We start from the raw sequence: 6965 nt of genomic DNA, 5'->3' as shown, positions 1-6965 counted from the left end.
TATTGTACCTTTACAGTCGATGAATCAAAAAAACGTAATATTTTCACATGTCCCTAGTCGGTACTCCCGACCGGTTGGTGCACATGCCTGGCTGCCGCCTCCTGTGCTTGAACTCAGTCACGTCCGCAGTGACGGACATTGTTCAAAGGCACACCCCGCGCTATCAGGGTTCATTGCCGCTGTGCCGTGCACGTAGGGGAAAGAAGCACTGCCGTCCCAATGCCAGCCGCACACCTTGTGCTTGTGCTCAGTGATGCTCATTGCTGTGAGCGCTCATTCGTGATGTCCTGACTCTTTCTGCATGGCGGTGAATATTTCCTTTGTCTGTCACATCTCCACTTTCGCCCTGTTGGCTGACTGTCACCCTCCGCGCGTCGCCCATATGGAACTGGGCGTGCTAACCGGCGGTGATTGCCACCACCTGTACCGTGTTACCCACTGTTTAGGGTGTGTGTATAGACGCTGTTCGTCGCCGGTCAGTCTACGCTGTTTCGTCTGCTTTGACACACGCACGCTTGCCACCTCATTCCCGTGTGCCTGATCCTCTGTGTAATGACATGCCACCAAGACGCACGACGCAAGCTCACTGACCGGCTCGCCAGTCACCTCGTGCACCCGCTCGGCTGGCGTTCTCGTCTCCCTTTTACACTTTTCCTACCTGGCTGGTTGTCTGCCTTGACACACGCACGCATACCAACTTATCCCCGTTTGCCTGATCTGCAACACCTGCTCTGTCAGTCGCCTCATGGATCCGCTCTGCTGACTTTCAAGCCTCCCTTTTCATCTTTTCACATTCCCTAAATAAATAGTCCATGTTGCACATGGTTGTCCTGCCTTCGTGACAGGCTGGCTACCGCGCTTCCTGCGTTTGTCCACAGTTACACACAAAATAAATGTTTGAATGTTTTTGTGGGTCTTGTACTGGCACAAATGTTGAATTTTTGGTAAGTGGGATGTTTTGAAATTGGTGGGCATGAGCTGAACAGTCTAAATTTAAAATTGTTTGAATCTGTCACGTCACCATCGGAGTTCCTCCCGGCGCCATCGGCTCCGCGACCGTCATCGGACTTCGCAACCGCGACACCGGACCCGCGGCCGCCATCGGAGTTTCTTCCGGCGCCATCAGGACTCGCGGCCACCATCGGGCCCCACCCCATCGTAGCCGGACCCGCGACCGTCGCCAGACTTCAATCCAGCTGTGCACAGCCCCGCCTCACAAATGCCGCTGTTCGCGGTCCGGACTTCCAAACGCCGCCGATTGCGGCTCTGACTTTTCGTATGCCGCCGATTGCGGTTCGTGTCCCTAGAGTTGTTGCCAATTGCGGTTCGTGTTCCAGAGTTGTCGCCGATTGCGGTTCGTGTTCCTAGAGTTGCCGCCGATTGCGGTTCGTGTTCTAGAGTTGCCGCCGATTGCGGTTCGTGTTCCAGAGTTACCGCCGATTGCGGTTCGTGTCCCTAGAGTTGCCGCTGAATGTGGTTCATGTCCCCAGAGTTGCCGCCGATTGCGGTTCGTGTCCCCAGAGTTGCCGCCGATTGCGGTTCGTGTCCCCAGAGTCGCCGCCGATTGCGGTTCATGTCCCCAGAGTTGCCTCCGGCTGCGGTTAGGACTTTGCCATGGCCGGTGAGGCCATTTGGACTGGTGCGCTTCCCCCCTGCCACCCCGTTCGCCACGTGGGGGTTTCGGTATTTGGGACGTCAGGAGCCGTCCTTTCGTGGGGGGGTACTGTCACGTCTCATCCTCAGCCGTGTTACTATGTGTCTCTGTTGTCTTGGTTTCTGTCTGTGTGCTCGCCCCTCCCCTCCTGTGTGCCCATGATTAGTTTGATTATTCTTACCTGCCTCTTGTTACCTGTCGTGTGTGTGTATATAAGTCCTGTCTGCCCCTCATGCCCCGTCGGATCATTGTGTGTGTGTGTTGTGTGTTTGTGTGTGTGTGTGTGTGTGTGTGTGTGTGTGTGAGTGTGTGTGTGTGTGTTGTTGTCTTGATGTCTTTTTAGTTCCTGTTGCCGTTTAATGTCTTCATGTCCTTTGTGTCACATCCCTGTCGGTTAGTCCTCTAGTTATTTTGTTAAGTCATGTCACTTTGCCGAGTCTGTTTTTGAGTTTCTCCAATAAACCTTGGTCCAAGCTGCATTTGGTCGCCCTGCCCCATCCAATCCATGACAGAATCACTCAAAGAAAATTAGAAATTAGTGGAGAAAAACAAAATAAGGATTATAATTTTCAAATTTGTGTAGGTCTTTTGATAGGAAAAATGTTACTTTTTTGGTAAGAGGCAAGTTTTGGAATCATTAGGCATCCATCCATCCATCCATCCATCCATCCATCCATCCATCCATCCATCCATCCATCCATCCATCCATCCATCCATCCATCTTCTTCCGCTTATCCGGGGTCGGGTCGTGGGGGCAGCAGCTTTAGGAGGGACTCCCAGACTTCCCCCTCCCCAGCCACTTCATCCAGCTCATCCCGGGGGATCCCAAGGCGTTCCCAGGCCAGCTGAGAGACATAGTCTCTCCAGCGCATCCTGGGTCGTCCCCGGGGTCTCCTACCGGTGGGACATGCCCGGAACATCTCCCCAGGGAGGCGTCCAGGAGGCATCCTGATAAGATGCCCGAGCCACCTCATCTGGCTCCTCTCAACGTGGAGGAGTAGCGACTCTACTCCGAGTCTCTCCCGGATGACCGAGCTTCTCACCCTATCTCTAAGGGAGAGCCCGGACATCCTGCGGAGAAAACTCGTTTCGGCCGCTTGTATCCGGGGATCTCGTTCTTTCAGTCACGACCCATAGCTCGTGATCACAGGCGAGGGTAGGAGCGTAAGTCGACCGGTAAATTGAGAGCTTTGCCTTTTGGCTCAGCTCTCTCTTCACCACAACGGGCCGGTACAGGGTCCGCATTACTGCCGACGCTGCACCGATCCGCCTGTCGATCTCGCGCTCCATCCTCCCCTCACTCGTGAACAAGACTCCAAGATACTTGAACTCCTCCACTTGGGGCAGGATCTCATCCCCGATCTGGAGAGGGCATTCCACCCTTTTCCGATTGAGGACCATGGACTCGGATTTGGAGGTGCTGACCCTCATCCTTCACACCCGGCTGCGAACCGTTTCAGCGAGAGCTGGAGATCACGGCCTGAAGAAGCCAACAGCACTACGTCATCTGCAAAAAGCAGAGACGCGATGCTGAGGTCCCCAAACCGGACCCCCTCAACGCCTCGGCTGCGCCTAGAAATTCTGTCCATAAAAGTTTTGAACAGAATTGGTTACAGAGGGCAGCCTTGGTGGAGTCCAACCCTCACTGCGAACGAATCCGACTTACTGCTGGAAATGCAGACCAGACTCTGGCATCGGTGATACAGGGACCGAACCGCCCTTATAAGTTGGCTCGGCACCCCATACTCCCGAAGCACCCTCCACAGAACCTCCCGAGGGACACGGTCGAACGCCTTCTCCAAGTCCACAAAACACATGTGGACTGGTTGGGCGAACTCCCATGCACCCTCGAGGATCCTGCCGAGGGTGTAGAGCTGGTCCACTGTTCCACGGCCAGGACGGAAGCCACACTGCTCCTCCTGAATCCGAGGTTCGACCTCCCGACGGACCCTCCTCTCCAGCACCCCTGAATAGACCTTACCGGGGAGGCTAAGGAGTGTGATTCCCCTGTAATTGGAACACACCCTCCGGTCCCCCTTCTTAAAGAGGGGAACCACCACCCCAGTCTGCCAATCCAGAGGCACTGTCCCCGATGTCCACGCAATGTTGTAGAGGCGTGTAGGCCATGACAGCCCCACAACATCCAGAGCCTTTAAGAACTCCGGGCGGATCTCATCCACCCCCGGGGCCTTGCCACCGAGGAGTTTTTTAACTACCCCAGTGACTTCGACCCCAGAGATTGGAGAATCCACCTCAGAATCTCCAGGCCCTGCTTCCTCAATGGAAGGCGTGTAGGTGGAATTGAGGAGGTCTTCAAAGTATTCTCCCCACCGACTCACAACGTCCCGAGTCGAGGTCACCAGCACACCATCCCCACTGTAAACAGTGTTGACGTTGCACTGCTTCCCCCTCCTGAGACGCCGGATGGTGGACCAGAATTTCCTCGAAGCCGTCCGGAAGTCATTCTCCATGGCCTCACCAAACTCCTCCCACGCCAATGTTTTTGCCTCAGCAACCGCCAAAGCCGCGTTCTGCTTGGCCATCCGGTACCTGTCAGCTGCCTCCGGAGTGCCGCAGGCCAAAACAGCCCGATAGGACTGCTTCGGCTTGACGGCATCCCTTACCGCCGGTGTCCACCAGCGGGTTCGGGGATTGCCGCCACGACAGGCACCAACGACCTTACGGCCACAGCTCCGGTCGGCCGCCTCAACAATGGAGGCGCGGAACATGGTCCACTCGGACTCAATGGCGGGGGACGTGGGAAAAGCTCTGCCGGAGGTGGGAGTTGAAGCTTCTCCTGACAGGGGATTCTGCCAGACGTTCCCAGCAGACCCTCACAGAGCGTTTGGGTCTGCCAGGTCGGACCACCATCGGAGCCAACCCACCACCAGGTGATGATCAGTTGTCCAAAACATACGGCCGCAAATCCGATGACACGACTGCACTGTCGATCTGCGGCCTAAGTATTCCCACGCCTGCTCGACGCCTCTCACCGTGGGCAACTCCAGAGTGGAACAGAGTCCAGTCCCTCTCGCGAGGGCTTGTACCAGAGCCCAAACTATGTGTGGAGGCAAGTCCGACTATGTCTAGTTGGAACTTTTCTGCCTCACACACCAGCTCGGGCTCCTTTCCAGCCAGAGAGGTGACATTCCATGTCCCAAGAGCCAGCTTCTGCAGCCGGGGATCAGACCGCCAAGGTCCCCGCCTTTGGCCGCCGCCCAGCTCGCTTTGCACCCGACCCCTTTGGCCCCTCCCACAGGTGGTGAGCCCATGGGAAGGGGGACCCAGGTTTCCTATTCGTGCTGTGCCCGGCCACCAGACGCTCACCTTCAAGCTCCGCCTCCAGGCCTGGCTCCAGAGGGGGGCCCCGGTGACCCGCATCCGGGCGAGGGAAAACAATCCATTTATGTTTTTATTTCATAAGAGGCTTGTGTGAGCCATGCTTTGTCTGGCCCCTCACCTAGGACCCGTTTGCCATGGGTGACCGTACCAGGGGCATGACGCCCCAGACAACATGGCTCCTAAGATCACGGGGCACGCAAACCCCTCCACCACGATAAGGTGACGATCACGGAGGGGATTTCAATATATAATATAATAAATATATAATATGATAAATATATTACACATATAATATATAATATATTTTAAATATATACTATCATAAATATATAATATGAATATAATATATAATTTAAATTCCACAGCATTCAGGACCTCATTGCAGTCTGGGAGAAAGCAGTTTATATAAAAATTATTTTGCATATTGTGAGTGTCCCAGACAATAATAAACAAATTGATCTTTGATCACATTTGTTTTCTCATTGAGCCCTCAATTCTCTTAGACTTCAGTGTACAGTGTCGGTCTTATGGACGAACCTCCATTACTATTGTTGGATTTGGTCCACGATTTGGGAAGCGCACTATACGCGCCTCACGGCAAAAGGCATAGCCAATCACTTGTTATCCAATTTACTCACTGCGTGCTAGTTTTATTTCTTCAGTTTTAGGAAAAGGCTAAGACACCGAAACAAAATTTAGACTTACACAGGTTGGTTGAGTTCAATCACAATTCTTATTAAGAAAGCTCTGTTTTCAGGAAAGTGTAATACAGCGCTGGGCCTTTCGTGCGACCATGCTCAAAAGCAGAAAGTCTCCATTCAGAAAAGGCAACGTTCAAGGTTCTTTGGTCAGCTTATATTCAGTTGCACATGCCAGTGTGGGCCGAGTTTGATGGGTGATGAGTCAGGGGGTGTGGCAAGTTCACAGGAGAGTTTGATTCCATGGGAGTGGGTGCTGGTTCGGTGAGAGTTGGTTCCGTGGGGGTGGGTGCTGATTATGGGCGATTCAGTGTGTGTGGGGGCTGTTGTTTTCCATCCCGTCTTTCGGCCTTAGCGATCACCTTTGGCTGGGTTCTTGGTTTTCCTCCTGCCGCTCTTCCTCTGGCACCTCTACCGGTTTTATCTCCAAGTGTCCTTCCTGTTAAGCATTCTTGCACATACATCCACTTCACCCACTGTCACACACCGCCCATTCATCATTCTTTCAATTTTGTCATTTTGTACAGAGTTATATGAACTTTTGGCTGTGACATCGTCAATTTGTTAATGTTCCCTGACTATGCAAAGTTCTTACCACTTACCATGCATTTGTTTGTTTGTTCTTTTGACACTATCTTTTGACATATATCTTTTCATTGTTAGGCAAAACATTTCCCTCTATCCAGAACATTCAGTAGTAATCCAAAGCTGGTGTCTAGCATTCATCAAAACATAATATATAGTCAAGTACTGAACATTTTTAGATGACTTTGGCAGTGTCCGTGATTTAGAAAATCATCAGGCATGCATTAAAAAGTTCCTTAAGGGTCATTAAGCTATTCAGGCAATATATAAAAAAAACATTAGTTATTTCAAAGTGCACAGAAATACATATCAAATCATAAAGTTATAAAAACCTTTGTCATTACCATCTATCAAAAATGTCTAGTTATGTCTCCTTTATTGATTTGGTGTGTAGGTATAAATATGGGGAGGAAGAGCAGGCCAGTCCGGCGTCACTCCATGACGAAGCAGTCCGAGCGCCCTTAATCTCCCCGCACCAAAGTCCAGAACGCCATAAAACCCACTTCCGCCGATGTTGAGCAGAACATGCCCGCCGCACTAGTAGCACGACGTATCACACGAGACGAACATACACAAAACTGCCGGACAAACACTCAGTAAACACTCACAAAACACCGAACGGGACAGAGAGTTAAAGAATAGAGCGTTGCGCTGGTGATAAAGTTTAATGATAATGTCAGCAAGGA

The 6965-nt window shown here is 52.1% G+C and overlaps 1 long non-coding RNA gene across 1 annotated transcript; it reads right to left on the bottom strand.

The window, feature by feature from the left end:
* Positions 1–5710: 5710 nt before the first annotated feature.
* LOC137840384 (uncharacterized) lies at positions 5711–6935 on the bottom strand. Its single transcript, XR_011087001.1, has 2 exons — positions 6624–6935; positions 5711–6170 (listed from the first exon to the last, which is right to left on the bottom strand). It is a non-coding gene; the product is annotated as an uncharacterized lncRNA (long non-coding RNA).
* Between the last annotated feature and the right edge of the window lie 30 nt (positions 6936–6965).

The sequence above is a fragment of the Syngnathus scovelli genome, chromosome 6, assembly GCF_024217435.2.
Source record: "Syngnathus scovelli strain Florida chromosome 6, RoL_Ssco_1.2, whole genome shotgun sequence".
In the NCBI taxonomy this organism is placed as follows: domain Eukaryota; kingdom Metazoa; phylum Chordata; class Actinopteri; order Syngnathiformes; family Syngnathidae; genus Syngnathus; species Syngnathus scovelli.
The sequence above is the reverse complement of the archived record's forward strand: the minus strand, read 5'-3'. Positions and strand labels throughout refer to the sequence as shown.